The 17941-nt window shown below is 41.3% G+C and overlaps 1 long non-coding RNA gene across 1 annotated transcript; it reads right to left on the reverse strand.

Moving 5' to 3' along the window:
- Positions 1-6653: 6653 nt before the first annotated feature.
- LOC110212688 (uncharacterized) lies at positions 6654-12991 on the reverse strand. The gene is made up of 3 exons (XR_002325733.2): positions 12723-12991; positions 8540-8761; positions 6654-6900 (listed from the first exon to the last, which is right to left on the reverse strand). It is a non-coding gene; the product is annotated as an uncharacterized LOC110212688 (long non-coding RNA).
- Positions 12992-17941: the final 4950 nt, after the last annotated feature.

The raw sequence follows: 17941 nt of genomic DNA on the forward strand, positions 1-17941 counted from the left end.
TCCCCTCTAGCTTAGCTCTGAAATTCCATGTTCTTAAACATGTTTTAGCTCTGGCACTCTATGGACCAAGGTCTCCTCTTTATTCTATCCTTTACCAACACATGCACTCTCACAGAATGCCATAAGCAATGCTGACTTCATATTAGGAGAGTGCCTTGACAGCAAATGAAGAGTGGATTAGGCACGGCCCAATGTAAGTCAAGTGGAAATTGCCCAGTTGTTATATTAACAATCATATCAATAATTTTGTTTATTTAGTAAAGTAATCTTTTTCATTTTTTCTTTTCTTTTTTTTTTTAAACGTTGAAATACTAACTTCTGCCAGCTGTGAATAATGACCCCAAGGCTGTCTGGATGTGAAACTCTCCAGAAAAGCCAAGGAATCTGCAGTGGCACTAGTACTCTCAGCAATGTGAATCACAGCTGGGTAGCAAGTAGCTTAGTGGTACTAAACAAGGACAACTTGGGAAGGGGAAAGAGGCTGTGGGAGGTGGGGAGCAGAGAGGCACAGAATCCAGCTTAATTCAACCGAATAGGTGGGAAAGATTCTGGTGGAAAGTCAAAAAGAAGAGAAATACATTGTTTCTTTCAGACATGTTGCCTGATGTACTTCAAGGCTAAAATAAAATGTTTTAGGCTGAACGGAATAGGCATTGTAATAGAAAGGAGAAATGGATGGATGGATGGATGGACAGATGGATGGAAGAATGGATGAAAATGCATTTATTAATTGCTTACTATATAGCATTGTTGATACAAATACAAAAGCAAGAAGGCAGTCACTCCTCCAAAGAGCTTACATTCTAATAGAGGAAGAGAACACATATTGGGGAGTGGTTTTCCTCTTAGCCATATTATTATCCTCATTTTACAGTTGAGGAAATTGAGGCTTAGAGAGTTGAAGTGACTTGGAGCTAGAAGGGAACTGGAGATAATTCAGTCTAAAAACGCTTCATTTTATTACTTTTAAATACTTTTATCTCACCTAGATCCCAATATTGATTAGAGTGCAAGTTTTTAACCTACTTCCTTTTTCCAACATAGGCCAATTTGCCCCTGCTTAGGCAATCTGGTGGCCCTCCCCTCCAGAGGACTCACCCAGGTAGCTAGGTGGTGGGTGCAGTAACTAAAGCGCTCAAGTTGGAATCCAGAAGGTCTAGCCTTAGACTCTTTCTAGCTGTGTGATCCCAGGCTAGTCACTTAATCTCATCAACCACAGCTTCCTCATCTGTAAAACGGGGGTAATAATACCACCTACTCCACAGAGTTGTTGTGAGGATAAAATGAGAAAACAAATGTAAAGCACTTTGCAAAACTGAAAGCATTATGTAAATACTAATTGTTATCGTTATCGGTGCCCTAATTGGCTTTATCCCCTTCTGCAGCTGAGAACCACCGAACTCAAGCGATCCACCAGCCTAGCCTCAGCCTTCCCCAGCAGCAGGTGAATGTTCCTCACCAAACCTAGCCCCTCGCTTTATAGACCCAGTTTCCTCAACTATAATTGGGCATTACACTATTGTAGATGATGTCTAAGGTCTGTTGCAGCTCCAATAATTTATCTGGATTCATAAACTACCCTCATAATTCCTTCTTTCAAAAGAAATTGTAGCTCACATTCATGTGGTAATCTATAAAGCCTATAAATATATATAGATATAGATATATCTATATCTATATCTATATATATATATCATTGTATATGATCCCATTAATAACCTGTGAAGTTAGAACAAGTTTTATTATTCCCATTTTTCAGATAAGGAAATTGGGACTTAGGGAGGCTTAAAGATTTCTTCAAGGTTCCAAAACTAGTCAGTGGCTGAACAGTGGCTTGAATTCTATTCAGAAAAACCAAGAGAAGGAACAACCTGCTTCCCCAAGAACTGTTTTTCCCCCTTCTTTTCTTTTCCCCTTTCCCCTAGTTCCAGGCCGCCTAGAATCCAACCAAGCTGCTTTGACTTTTCACATGGTTTGGATAAGGTGACAATCACACCAATCATGTTTTCCTTCCAATGAGATGGAAGACTGACCATGCCTTATCATATGCCCTTCCTCTATGCCCCACTGTCATCTGCCCTATTGACTTAATCTAAGGATTCCTGGGCTTCACCATCTGCCCCTCCAGTCTAGCCTGGAGGATACTGGGCTTTGCCACCTGCCCTGCAACTGACCTTTCTTTTATGTGTTATTGCCCCTAAATTAGAATGTGAGCTTCCTGAAAGGAAGAACAGTCTTGCTCTTTCTATTTGTAACCTAAGCATTTAGCACAATACTTCGCACATAGAAAGTGCTTAATAAGTGATTTTTCATTCATCCATTCACCCCAGTCCAGTCCTCTTTAGGAGGAAATACTTTACCTTGGGCTTTCTATATCCAGTTCTTGGGTTTATTGTTTTAACACATCCATCCAGATAGTTGAGGGGAAGGAATAAGGTAAAGATAGTCTAGGAGAGATAAGATTCAGTGGAAGATTGGGGATTCTAGTAACCCTCAAATAATCTCTGCCCATGTGACCTTTTGTGCACATTCTTAAGGTCAGACCTAACCAAAGCAGATACAACATGGATTATAACTTTGTCCCAGCAGCAGAATTGTACACTGCAGGTCAGCCCTGCCCATAAATTTTTAGCTGATATGAAAAGTGTCCAAGGCCTGGGTGGGAAATGATAGGGGGCGGGGGGGATGACCAGCACTATACTATCCTATCTGTGACACTATCAACTGAGAATTTCCCCTCATATGAGAAAAAAGAGACCACTCACCATGAACTCCCTCTTCTCCCCTTCCTTATGTATCAGAAATTATTTATATCATCCTCCCCCTCCCCACAATTGCTCATCCTTTACTACAGTCCCTGATGAAGAGGGCCCTTCTCCTCCCCAAGGCCAAATCCTCTACAGGAACCCATAAAACCCTTCCTCCCATCTTCTCCAGCAGATTGTACTTAGTCTCATACCCTCTATCTCTAATCTTCAACCTCTCCCTATATTGTGGTTTCTTCACTTCTGTCAATAAGTATATCCAAATCTCCTTGATGGGGTATGGGCCCAAGCCGAGACCTTTGCCCCTTACCCCAAAAAGAATTTGGGTCCCATTTGTCTAAAGGATTCTCCTTGATCAAGGAGGTCTCTGGTGTTCCCCTAAGACCTTTCATTATCACCTATGTCCAATCTCCCAATTCTGTTAGCCTAAACCTAGCCTAGCCCTCCATTGTCTTATCTCCCTATGGCCCCTCTCTACTCCCCACCTTTGACCCTATCTAGACCCCATTCTCAGCTTTCTGGTCACTCCCATCAAAGATCCTTCCTAGATCCCTCCCACAGTCTTTCTGTATATAATGTCCATCTTGTCTCCATTAAGGTGCTCAGATTACTTAAGAACCTAGCCAATAGCTCACAAATGTTCAGGTTCCTTAAGAGTCTGGCCAACATGGTGGATCTTTAATAAACCTTGTCTCTGGCTGAAAGAAGGCTTGGGTTGAATTTATTTGGACAGAACCTATATGTCCCGATTTTGGGGTCCTAGCACCCCTAAACCTTTAGATCTCATCATCCCCACAAATCAAACCTCTCACCAGACCCTACCACTCCCTCAAGCCATTATCTTATATCTTTCCTTTTTTTTTTAACAGACTACAACACCTTCCTTCAAGTACCCTCTAAAAATCTCACCTTCTGCAAGAACCCTTTAGTACAACTTAGTGCTTTCCCTCCACTGATGATCTCTAGTTCAGGTTGTATTTATCTTATTCATACATAATTGTTTATATGGTGTTGCCCCCATTAGAATGTAATATCCTTGAGAGCAGGGATTGTCTCCACCATTTAGCACAGTACCTGGTGTATAGCAGGCACTTGATAAATGCTCGTTGGCTGATTCTGATTTCTTTTCTTTTCCTTCTCAGCCCCTTGCAATCTGGCTTCTGACCTCACCAATCAACTGAAACTGCTCTCTCTAAAGTTACCAAAGATCTCTTAATTGCCAAACCTGATGGCCTAGTCTCAGTCCTAATCCCTCTTGACCTCTCTGCAGCATGGGATGCTGCTGACTGTCCTCTCCTGCTGGATTATTTCCTTTCTCTGGTTTTTGTGACACTGCTCTTGGTGGTCCTCCTACTTGTCTGACTGTGCCTTCTCAGGCTTCTTCACTGGATCATCACTCATGTCACATCTTCCAACTTGGGTGCTCCCCAAGGGTCTGCCCCAGCTCCTCTTCTCTTGGTGACCTCATCAGCTCCCATGTGTTTAATTATCATCTCTATGCAGATGACTCCTGGATATCTAGTCCTATATCCCCAAATGCCCATTAAACATTTTGAAATAGATGTTCCCCTCAAACTCAGCAGCTCCAAAAGAACTTATCTTACACACACACACACACACACACACTCTTCTTCTGAACTTCCTTATTACTCTCAATGATACCACCGTCCTCTTACTCACTAGACTTACAATTTCAGTGCACCATCTTTTACTTCTCACTTTCACTCTCCCCACATATCCAACCCATTGCCAGATCTTGTTGTTTCTACCTCCATAATATGTCTCATTCGTCCCCTTCTTACAGCTGCCACCCTAGTTTAGGTTCTCATCCTTTCTCACCTAGAATATTATGGTAACCTGATAATTGGTCTCCCTGTTTCAATTCTCTTTTCCATTCCTATGTACCCTTCACAGACTGTCTAAGTGATTTTTCCTAAAGCATAGGACTGACTGTGTCACTCTCCTATTCAATAAACCCCTGTGGCTCCATTGTTGCCTCTAGTATCAAGTACATATTCCTCTATTTGGCATTTAAAACCTTTCACAAGCTGGCCCTATCCTACCTTTGCAACCATATTATACATTACTTCCTTTTCCTCACTGTTCAATCCAGCCAAACTGGCCTTCCTACTATTTCTTAGACATATTATCTCCCATCTCTCTGCCTTTACACTCACTACCCCACCCTCACCTCCATGCCTACAGTACATTCCCTCCACATCTTTACTCTTAGAATCTCTAGTTTCCTTCAAAACTCGGCTCAAGTACCACATTCTACCCAAAGCCTTTTCTGATCCCCCCCCCAGTTGCTAGCACCTCCCCTCAAAAATGATTTTGCATTTATTTTGAATATATATTACATATTAATATAGGTACATGCTGCCTTCCCTGATAGAATGTAAGCTCCTTGAGGGCAGGAAATGTTTCAGTTTTTCCTTTGTGTCTCCAGTGCCTATTTAGCAGGCACTAAACAAATATTTTGGATTGACTGAACCATAGAGAGAAGGATGTTCTAAAGTGCACCCCTTGTTGCATCAACCCCTTGTTGATAGAGTAAAATATTTACTCTCCAGGATGAACACAGGGCTGCCAGCACCTGAACTCTTAGCACTGAAAAAGATGACGTAACTGGTCAGAGTACTCCCTGTCTAGTTAAAGAAAAAGCAGTCATTCCTCAACAACTTTTGTCACTTCAAGCATTTGCCCAACTGCATACATTCATAGCTATGCATGGTAGAGAAAAAAAAATGAGAGGCACAGTGTGTGCGAGTTTGGGAAGCAGCTGGTGTCCTACTAGGTGCTTCACTAGTCTTGTTCACCTGCCCTTACAGAGCAAAGAAGTCCCTGTGCATTTGTTGCTTCTTTTCTTTAAGTCAGCATTTATTATTTATTTACTATTTATTTTTATTATTTTATTTATTATATATTATAATTTGTTATTATTTAAGTTCAAGGTTATGAAGAGGTGGGGGCACATTCTGAACACAGAGTCCAAGGTGCAGCCCTAGGGGAGGGGGAGGAGGGAGGAGACAGGGAGACCAGAGCCTCTCCTCTGTGTTTGCTCTAGACGGGCTTGATCCTGATTCTCAGCCTTGGTCCAGGGCACACAATGAAGCACATGATAAGATGAAGGTCCAGGCGGGTACAACTTTAGGAAAACATCAAGGGGTGGCCAAAGTTACACATCCAACTCAAGGTGGGGCCTGGGATTCTCCTTGGATCAGAAGCATGGCTTCCTTTTAGGAACTGCAGTGATAAGTTCCATCCCACTTATTTCAACTCTTACGAAACATTTCTTGTAGTTAAAGTCTTTGTGCTAAAGAATTCCTTCATCACCTCGCTAACTTCTTGTACTTTGCTTCTAGTTTATTTGAATATGTATCCAGCTCATAGGCTGCCTGCTCTAGAGCTGCTACTTGCTCCTGAATTAAAGTGATCTGATCTAGATGAGGCTGAAGCGCTACATATTTCTGGTTTAAGTCCTTTAGGCTTCTACTTATGTTTATTGCAATATCTTTCACTACTAGACACTTCAAGTCAGTTTGTTCATATTTTCCAGAAGTTTACAGTCTTCACTGGCAGCTCTCGGCTCACCTGTCAGGTACATGGCCATTTTGGAGAACGTGTCCTGGCACAGCCCTATGATGTCCCCCAAGGCATTGTGTAGGCTGGGGCAGGGAGGAAGAAGAAAGGTTGGAAAGAAGGGGTGGGAGGAGAGGGGGAAAGGGAAGGAGAGAGACAGGAGAGGAGAGGAGAGGACAGGACAGGACAGGACAGGACAGGAGAGGAGAGGAGAGGAGAGGAGAGGAGAGGAGAGGAGAGGAGAGGGAGAGGAGGAGGAGAGGGAGAGGAGAGGAGAGGAAGAGGAGGGAAGAGGGAGGAGAGGAGGGAGGAGGGAAGAAAAAGGGAAGAAGAAAAAGGGAAGGGTGAAGAGGTCTGAGAAGGAGATGAGCTCGTTGCTTATTTCCATTGTTTGCCTTTGAAACTCAAGTTTTCTGTTGCAATTATGCCCCCAAAGCATAGTGCAAATCCTGTGGACTCTAAACTCCAGCATGCAAGGTCAATGATGTGGTTTAGTGAGAAAATAAAGGTGCCAAGATAAATTTCATGCCAATGAGGGCTTCAAGCTTTGTATCTGCAAAAAGAAGGAAAGTATTGGTAAAAAAGCGTTCGTGAATCCACCCCAGAAAGTGCTAAAGTAACCTCTCAAGTACGCAGTCTCTAAAGAAAAATCAGTTTTTGGTGGTTCTGGAAATCTAACCACCTATTTCCCATAGGTTCAATGTATCAACATTCATGATTTGTTGCTGTTGTTGTTGTTTGTTTATTTTTGTTAAGATTGACTGTAAATACACAAGATTATGAATGAGGGAACCTAGGTTCTAGACCTAGATCTACTGCTAAATTTGCTGTGTCATCTGGAGAAAAACACTTCCACCATTCTGGGGGCAACATGAGTAGATTCACAGAGAGCCACTGTGGAACAATGAAAAAAACAAGGTGTTTGCCTCTGCCACCATCTGTATATTCTTTCACAAGTCACTTAATCTCTCTGAGACTCAGTTTCTTCATTTGTAAAAATGGGAGAGGAGGGAATGGACTAGATGGTCTATAAGGTCTTTCCAATCCAAGATTTAAAATCTCATTAGTTGTTTCCTCATCTGTAAAATTAGGAGATTGGACTCACTGATTTTTAAACTTTTTTTTTTATTAATTTATTTGGATGTATCAACAATTGCTTCCATAAGCTTTTGAGTTTAAAATTTTTCTCCCCTTCCCTCCCCAAGATGTCATGCAATCTGATATGGGCTATACATACATTCCTATTAAATATATTTTCACATCAGTCATGTTTTAGGGAGAATTAGAACCATTAGGAAGAACCACAAGAAAGAGGAAACAAAACAAAACAGAAGAAATAAAATAGCAAATAGTATGCTTCGATCTGCATTCAAACTCCATAATTCTTTCTTTGGATGTAGATAGCATTTTCCATCATGAGACCTTTGGAGATGTCTTAGATCCTTGCATTGCTGAGAAGGGCTAAGTTTATCAAAGTTAGTCATGGTACAGCGTGGCTGTTACTGTGTACAACATTCTCCTGATTCTGCTCACCTCACTCAATGTCTGGACTCATTGATTTCTAAAGGCCCTTTTGATCAGTTCCCCCTGTCCCTGGGGTTCTTCTTTTTCTCTTTCTGGAGAGGGTGGAGGTCGGACAGCAGAAAGCTCCTCTCAGATCCTCCATTTAAGGAGGGCACCTAGGGCAGCTATTTCTTTATTTTCTACCCAGCTACAATCCTCTGAACTTCATCATGCCTCCATGCCAGCTATCTTCCCCCTTGATACATCCTTTTTATGTGTTGTCTCCCCCATCATATCAAGCTCCTTGAGAGCAGGGACTATCTTTTGCCTCTCTTTGTACCCCCAAGCACATAGTAGGTGCTTAATAAATGTTTGTTGATTGATTGATTATAACATTGTTATTTGATGGTTCTCTGAAGTAATTCTAATGGGCTCTGGGGATTTCAAATTCTGTTATGGAAAGTTAAAAAAGAAAAAAAAAATTCAACTATATAACAAGTTGTTCTGAAAACAGCCAGTATGATTAGTCACATCCAACATTTTTAATCTCCAGAGCTGATTTGCATAAATGTAATAAAACTTCACACATCATTTTCAGAAATCACTACAGAAAAAAAAAAATCTCCCTGGACTCTAAAATTCACATTGACCTCATCCATACTCTCTCTCCCTCTCCCCTCAATTCTCACCTCCATTTCTTCCATAGAGGCCTCTTTCTTGTGGTTCCTCCTATTGGTTCTAATTCTTCCTTATGACATTTGGTATTTGAGGGCTGTGAGGCAAATTCCTATGGATACTTAGGAGAAGAAACATCTATTTCATGTTTTCTGGTCTCATTGTCTGATTTCCTTCAAGGCTGGCAATGAAGTGTTTTTAGGTCTTAAGCATCACAATCAGTGCTGGGTTTAAGTCTGGAAGGGAGAGAGGTGGGAAGTTACATTGAGAAAGCATCGTGACATTATAGGAAACATAGTGAATTTGGAGCCCAATGACCTAGGACTGTTTGCTACCCATGTGACCTTAAGCATGTCACTCTTCTCTCTCTGAGTCTCAGTTTCCTCTTCTGTAAAAGGTTAGACTGAATGATTTCTAAGATCCCTTCCAGTTCTGAAGCCTGTAATTCTATGACCTATAACCCCTGTAAATGGAGGTCACTGGAGGGATCCCTACTCATTACACCCATCCTTCTCTTCTCCAATTGATATCTAGCTCTATAACCCAGGCACTCAAATTCCAAACTCCATCATAAGCAATCCTTGAGGGCATCACATTTTGTTTTTTCTTCATCCACCCTCCCACCCCAGAGGCAGCACTTGGTACAAAAAAACACCCTTCACATTTAGGGTGGCATCAATGCTCTCAGACATGTGGGAAGATCTTTTACAGCTGGCGAGTATTCGGAGGTGTACTGGTAAATGTTTAACAACCAGCTCTCTGGGGGAAAAACACTCATGACATTTTTAAGTGTAATCTGCATTATTAACATTTTATCCATTACTTTCCTAAGTCTATATAATCAACACAATAATAAATCAAACCCTGACTTGTAGCATTTGCCCATTTCTGAGGTATAAATATTCATACTGAAAATTTAACAATTAGCTCTCATGAGCCAGGTCAAGCTAAATCAAGCACATGCCTGTGTGTGTTCCCCTCCTGACCTGCTCTCCCTACACAAACACCTTCAGAACTCAAATACAGTATTTCCAGGGCTAGGCTTTCCAAAAACAAAAGTATTTTGAAGGACCTGTTTACTTTCCCTTGATCCTTGAAACAGATCCATTTTTGAGGGGAGACCAAGGCACAACTCCCACTTGCTGTCTTTTGACATGAAAACTGCAAGCCTAATCCCTGTTGCCCAATATTTACAACTCTGGTTCAGAGTCCAAAAGGAAGATAAAACCTGTGTAAAAGGTCTTCTTGACTCCCAAGTGAATAGCTCATTAAGGATCATTTCAAAAGCTTCAGGGATATAGGCTTCTTTAACATGGATTAGGAGAATTGTGGGCCAAGACCCTGTTGACAATATTTCACCTTTCTCATCCCTACGCTTATGGAAATTGCTGACCAGAAGACTTTTATACTTCATGGAATTCCAAACTGAAACAGACTCCATCAATTTGCTCTTTTTAACAGCCAAAGATTGTTCATAGCCTTTGACTCAGGGAAGCCACGGCAGGTCTTTTATACCCTAAGGAGTTCAAAACAAAATGTAAGGTCCCATAGATGGCCAAATATTCATAAAGCAATTTTTGTGGTCGTAAAGAACTTGAAACAAAGTGGGTGCCCAGTTACTGGGGAATGATTGAAGGAATTGTGGGATATGAATAAAATATAATGGTATTATATTATGAGAAATGACAAATATGAAGAATTTTGAGAAACACGGGACAATCTGTATGAACCAATTAAGTAAGCAGACCCAGGAAAAAAACAGGCACAATTAATATAGTAACATATATCAGAAAGAAGACTAACATAAACCTAAATATACCATACAAATGAAATGATCAATCAGCCTCTGAGAGGAGATGAGGAAATGTATCTCCAACCTTGCTTCAGAGAAATGAGGGGACTATAGGTTGCATTCATCATCAGACACTCTCCCTTTGTGAGTTGGCTTTCCTCATGAGGGAAGGCTCACTGGGTCAAAGCGGAGAGTGATTGAATGTGGGTGGGGAAGGGAGAGACAGGATTTCCAAAAATGACTGGGATATAAAAACAAAAACATCATTTTAAAAAAATGTTGATCCTTCATAGATCTCAGAAAGTCTTCAAAAAAGATGTGCAATAATTTTATCTGGCTCAGCAACATCACCTTGGGTAATCTCCAGGTCTCTACACAGATTCCTTATGCATTGGTTATGTCTCATGGTTATGAAATAGAAGGGCTTCTCATTGGCTCACAGGATTTCAAACTGGAAGAGATCTTATGGAACATTTAGTCCAGCCCCTTCGCTTTCTGGGGGGATGGAGGCAGGAGAGTGAAAGGGAGGAGACTAGGGACTGGAACAGGGAAGTGACTGCCTAAGTTCATCTCTCACACATACATGGTTTATCCAAAGTGACCCAGGTCTCCTGATTCTTTCTATGTTCTGTTACATTTGTAGTAAGTGCACAGGATACTAGAAGGCACTAGCTGGACTATTTTGGTAGTAGTCCAGTTGAGAAAATCCTATCTTCCTTTCTGAGCCCCCATGTGTAACCAACAATCCCCCCCAAAACTGTCACGATCAAAAACGAGTGTTGCAAGTTACAAAGAACAAGCATGGCCTCAGAGAAAAGATATGAGAAGACACTGCTTCTCATTCCTTCACAGAGGTGAAGGGCCCAAAAGCATGGATCATTTCATTTTTTTTATTCAATGCATTAATTAGTTTTAATGATTTTTTTCTCTTCTCTCTCTTTTTAAAAATTCTTTGCTATATGAAATAACTCTCCAGGAAGGGGAAAAGGAAGGAATATAGGGGAAAATGCAAGTGATGTAAAAACAAAAGTTATCAATACAAATTCATTTTTAAAAAGAAGCAAAGTGGAACAAGTCAATGAAAGTTGCCAAAAATAGAGGACAGAACCATTTGCATGAGAAGTCATTAAGGTAAAACCTTATGGACTCAGGCACACAAAAAGTTAAAGAAGAAACCTTACAACACAGAACATCTAATATCAGGGCTCAAAGGGCTAGAATGTGAGCTCTGGAAGGACCCTCGAGCCGTAGAGCACAGAATATAGATGCTGGAACAAACATTAGAACACTGAACATGGGATGTCAAGAAGAAGAAAGGAACCACTGAGATCACCTGGCCCAACAATTTCCACTTTATAGAGGAAGAAACTGGGAAACTGGAGCACAGAGATGAGAGATGCTTGCCCTGCCCCCAGGTCACACTGTTAGTTAATAGCAGATCTTAGCCATTATTCAAATGGAAAATAGAGGGCCCCCCACTTAGGCACTCCAAGATCCATTTAGACCAAGGACAGTCTCCTCCCTTCTGACACCTAATTGATGATAAATGGTATAGTTCAGAAGAGTTATTTTCTTAAGAGGCCGAATGTCACCCTCCTGCTCAATGAGCTCCAGGGTCTCCCTATTATTACTTCCAGGATCAAATGTCAAGTACTCTGCTTCACCTTTAAAGCTCTTCATAAGTTGACCCCTTCCTGTCTTCTTACATCTTACTCCTCCCTACAAACTCTATGATCCAGTCACACCGACCTTTTGACAATTTCCTCTAACAAGACAATCCATCTGCTGTCAGCACTTTGCACTGGATCTGCCCCATGCCTGAAATGCTATCTCCCCTCCATCTTTTAGTTTTCCTGGCTTCTCTCAAGAGTGAGCTCAAGTCTCCTATCCTGCAGGAAACCTTTCCACCATCCCCACAGCTGATAATACCTTCCCCTTTCAGATTACCATACATGCACCCTGTACGTATCTTATAGGTACCTAATTACTTATAGGTCATCTCCCTCATTAGATTGAAGGCTCCTTGAGAGTAGTGACTGTTTTTTTCCTTTTTTTCTTTCTTTCTTTTTTTTTTTTTTTTGCATACCCTGAATTGAGTACAGGGCCTGGCACATAATAAGCACTTAATAAATGCTTGACTGACTAGATGACAAGCTGAAGGACAGACAGAAGGACAGGATTTTCATATTAATGAAAGGAAAAAAAGCTTTTGTTGCCCAATACAGTATGTATCAGGAACAGCTATTTCAGCTTTGTTTTTGTAACTTTTGCCTTTCCTCTATGTCTAAAGAGGTTCTGAAAGTCAAGGATTACCTTAAGATTAGCAGAAGAAGCACTGGTGTGGAGCCCAAAGCTGCTTTTGCCAGCCACCGCTCCCAACCAACAGCCCCTCCCCACCCCCACACCATTAGCTTGGCTGCCTCCTGATTCTTCTTCTCCAGTCTCTGGTTGTGTCTTTGGCCTTTGATCTTGAATAGTGTGTGTGCATGGAATTACCCTGAAAGGAAAACATTTCTGTTCTCATTAAAAACACCACTGAACTGCTTCCTTCACTGAGTGTCTGACCTCATGACAAAATAGATTGGCAAAGAACAGAGTTTCACTAAGTGTCTTGTCACAATGACTCCTCCCAATCGAGAGGAGTCTCATTTTGCCATGTCTTTCATTTCCCTGGCACAAGGAATAAAAAGAACGTAGTCAAGCAAAGCCAAATATTGGTCCAAATGAGTCCAATAAGGTCATAGAATCTGGAGGCGGGAAGAGGTCTCAGAGGCCATACCTGAACTTGAATTTTTTGTTAAAAAAAAAAATAGTAATAATAATAATAATCCATATCTCCAGGGAGAGGAAGCTCACCACCTCCTGAGGCAACCCATTTTACTGCCACTCAGCTCTGTTAGGAAGTACCCTCCTTTCCCCCTTATGTTAAACCTAAATCTGTCTCTAGGCAACTTTCGGCCTTTAGTTCTGCCTTCTGAGACCTCCTAATAATAATAACATTAATAAAATAACTAACATTTATATAGGGCTTATTACGTGCCAGGCACTGTGCTAAGCACTTCACAACTAGTATCTCATTTGATTCTCACATAATAACCCTGTAAGGTTTGTTGTTGTTGTTTAGTCATTTTTCAGTCGTGCCTGACTCTTCATGACCCCGTTTGGGGTTTTCTTGGCAGAGATACTGGAGTGGCTTGCTATTTCCTTCTCTGGCTCATTTGACAGATGAGGAACTGAAGCAAACAGGGTGAAGCGACTTGCCCATAACTAGTAAGTGTCTGAGGCTGGATTTGAATTCATAAAGATGAGTCTTACTGATTCCAAGCGCAGTGCTCTATCCACAGGACCACCTAGCTGCCCTACCCTGTAAGGGAGGTACTATTACTACCCTCATTTTCCATTTGAGAAAACTGAGGCAGACAGGTTAAGTGATTAGCTCAGGGTCACACAGTGGTAAGTGTCTGAAGTTGAATTTGAACTCAGGTCTTCCTGACTCCAAGCCCAGCATGCTGTTCTACCATGTAACTATAGGAAAAGTAGAACAACCCCTCTTTGTCATGGCAGCCCATCAGATACTTAAAGACAAATATCACGTCATCCCTAAGTCATCTCTTTTCTAGAAGAAGCATTTCCAGTTCTTTCAACTGCTCTTCACATCATGTCCTCCAGGCTTCTCACTAACCTAGTCACCCACTTCTATGCATACCAGCTTATCCATATCCTTCCAAAAATGTGGTCCCAGAACTGAACTCAGGGCTCCAGGTATGGTCTGATCCAGGCAGCAACCCAGAATCTCAGAGTTGGAAGTGACCTCAGAGGCCATTCACTCTAACTCATACCTGAAAAAGGTAGTGGACTACTTACCTGACAAGAAGCCACCCACCGTTTGTTTGAAAGCCACTAGTGAGGAGGAACACAGTCCCTTACGTGTTCAGCTTTGAGAGCTCTAATTTGGATAGCTCTATATCAAGCCTAAAGCTGCTCCTCTGCAATCCCTACCTGTTACTCCTACCCATCCTCCTATGAGCATCTCAAGGCCTTCCATCATGCTGGTCACACCATTTCTTGGATAAAATAGAATAGGAATAGAAACTGGATTTGTGATTTCATTGATATATAGGAGCTCTCAGAGAAAGAAACTCCCTCTACCAATACAGGCTGGGACCTTCTTTTTTTTTTTTTAATCTATATCCAGAGGTAGTCTGACCAGAGTAGAGGAGAGCAGAACAATCATATCACTAGTCTTGAATATTATGCCTCTCTTGAAATGGCCTAAAATTTATCACTAATAAACTTCATCTTACTGTATTCCTCCAAGTTCTGATGTAGGACCTGTGAAGTCTCTAAAAGAAGAATTCCCAAAATGCTCCTCTCTATGGCAGCATCAGTGGGACATGCACGTGGTGATTACTTGAAAGAGAATAATATTTATTAGATGTCTAAGTCCGAGTATGTTTGTTTTCCAACCATCTAAATGGTTATGACCATGTCTTTTATGTGATTGGGAAAGGAGCCAGGAGGAAGACAAACGAATCACAGAATGACAAAAATTCCAAGTTAGAAGGGACCATGCTGCCAAGGAGCCATTAAGTCCAACCTATACCTTGGAAAGAGTGGGTTTCAGGAGAGATGCTCATAGAGGGAGTGGAAGAACAAAAGTGTTGATAGAAATTAGCTGGAAACAAATTAGAATTTGACTAGAGGTCAATCAAGGATAGAAGTAATGATCCCTGAAGACCCACAAATTAATAACATTATTAGATTCTCTGGGCTTTAGATGGATAACTTAGTCAAGAATGTACCTTAATTCCACCTGGGGGGGGGAACATAACTCTGGCCATGCGCACCCCTTTCAATGTGCACCCCATACTTCTCCTACAATACTTCAATGCATTCAACTTAGGAACTCCCTCCATTGATGTAGGTGACAGCCCACCAATACCTTCTCATCCTGTATTTTTCCCGTCCATGTCTTTCCACATGTCCACCCGCTGCTGTGTTTTCCCCATACCAGCCCCTCCTCAGTAATCTTTTGCCTGTCATCCTTCCACCCCTCCTATTTGAGTTAGTGGGAGGAATGAAGGATATCTGCTAGAAGTGATACATAACAGTGGATATAGATAGTAACTGGGAGGTGCTAAAGAAGAAAAAGAAGAGAGTATTGGAGGGAGTCATGTGAGGGAGTGTGGCAACGGATGACAGCAAGAAGATTCTGGGGGTTTTCCTTCATCTTTCTCCTCTCTTGCCATACTGCCACTCTGCTTTTCTTACCTAACTGGTGACTCTCCCCTGCTCCCTGACCACTATTTCAGAAAGGACCCTAGCCATGCTTCACCTCACTCACTCCTGGACACTCTCTCCCTTTTATGTGTTGTCTTCCCCTATTAGAATGTAAGCTCCTTGAGGGTAGGGAAAGTCTTGCTTTCTTGGATTTGTATCTCCAGTGCATAGCATAGTGCCTGGCACATAACTGCTTAATAAATGTGTCTCTCTATCTTTCTAACTTACATGAAGGAATGGGTCTCTGACACTTGGGTTACCCAACATGCTAAAGCTTTTCTCTGGCCCTTTGGATAGTCATTCACTCTGCTGTCTATAAACAAGTATAATAATAATAATAATAATAAAATAATTTTCTAAAACTCTGATATTAATACAGCATTTTAAAGTTTGGAGAGCATTCTATGTAGCTTATCCTTTTTTGAGCTCAACAACACCCTTTTAAGGTAGATAGTCCAGATAATATTATTTTCAATATAGATAACTTGGTGGTCCAAGGTTATCCAGATGATAGGGATAGGAGGCAAGAGAATGATCCTAGCCACAAATAAATCTGCCTTGCTAGACCGAGCCTAGCTAAGTGAGGAGGGGCTTATCAACAGAAAGATGGCCACCAAGAAAGAAGTTTTGGGCTTCCAACAACCTCTTAACATGCTAAAATTCCCCTCTCCTGCCACAAGGCAGGGCTTCAACCTTCCTTGGCTAGGATAAGGCTGAGCAACACCGTCAATATAGAGGATGGTCCAGTTACCTATTGGGACACTTGGAACATGGTCCTTGGGTCTGGAGGCTGATGTTGACAAATCATCTCCACTAACAGAATTCTGAAAATAAATTTTTCAACCTCACTCAACAGGCATTTACTAAGCATTCGTTCTCCTCAAATTTTTCCATTATGTGTTATACATTTCAAAAATCATTTTGGCAGTAATGTGAAGGATGGATGGTCTAGATCTCTTCTTATCACACTTTTCCTTTAATCATATTTATTTGCTGGGAAACCTAGGGCCATTTTATAGAGGCAGCTATGTGGTACAGTGGCTAAAGTGCCAGGCCTGGACTCAAGAAGTCCTGAGTTCAAATCCAGCCTTAGATACTTTCTACTGTGTGACCCTGGGCAAGCCACTTAATTTCTCCCTCAGTTTCTTTATCTTTAAAATGGGGGTGATAATAGCACCTACCTCCCAGGGTTGTTTTAAGGATCAAATGAGATAATATTTGTAAAGTACTTAATACAGTGTCTGTCACATACTAGGAACTATATAAATGTTAGCTATTAGTATTATCATTAGTACAAATATCTTCTTCTGCCCTCTTCTCCAACACCACATTAGAATGCAGATTCCTTACGGGCAAGGGCTGAATCATTTTTCATTTCTATATCCACTGTACCCATCAAAATATCTTGCATATAGTACATGCTTAATACATTTGTTGTTCAACTCAGTAAAGGGTATCAACACTGAAATACTAGAATTTGGGGAATTTGTGAAACACAATGATGAATGGAAATTTTTGGTAAATTTTCAGTAGACAACAAGAAAAGTAAACATTTTGTAACTGAGATGACCTCAAAAACTAATAACTTTTTGAAACATTTGCATTTATCTTGTCATTGTCTTGCAACATTTCTATGAGGTAAGTACAACAGCTGTTATTTTGTACATTTTGCAGATGAGGAAAACCAAGTCACAGAAATATTAAGTGACTTACTCAAGCCATCCAATTAAATGATGAAAGAACCAGAACTAGAATTCACATCCCCTGACTCACGGTCCCAAATTCATTCCAGAAAGAGAACTATAAGGAAGGACCAAAATTTGTCAAGAGTGTTGTTATCAGTTCTGCTGAATGGTGATAGAGAATCAAAATGTTTGTCAAATAGATTTAGGCATCTTAGAATTAGAAGGGACCCAAGAGGTCATGACCCCACCACTACCTAAACCCTCAACCTTTTCTACAAGACATCCACTACCACCTCTCTTCCCCACTGCCCCCACCATGTATATGGTGTAGGGGAAAGAGTACTGATTTTGATATAAAGGCCTGGGTTCAAATCCTATTTCTGCCACTTCTGTGACTTTGGTCAAGTCCCTTCATCAAGCTGGACCAAAGGATTTTGAAGATCCCTTCTGGTTCTAGGTATAAGAAACACAGTCAGCTAGCCTTGGCTCAAGAACTTCTAGTGATAAGGAACCCAACACCTCCCAAGATAAACCACTACATCATGCTGGGACTTATGTTGAAGTCTTTGGTCCCTCCTTGCCATTTCATCAGATTGGGGAGGTCCAAGGAGGAACCCTGTCTACCAATACAGACAGGCCACTGTTTGCAATTTACAGTC

This window comes from Phascolarctos cinereus, unplaced genomic scaffold (genome assembly GCF_003287225.1).
Source record: "Phascolarctos cinereus isolate Bilbo 61053 unplaced genomic scaffold, phaCin_HiC Scaffold_2;HRSCAF=192, whole genome shotgun sequence".
NCBI lineage: Eukaryota > Metazoa > Chordata > Mammalia > Diprotodontia > Phascolarctidae > Phascolarctos > Phascolarctos cinereus.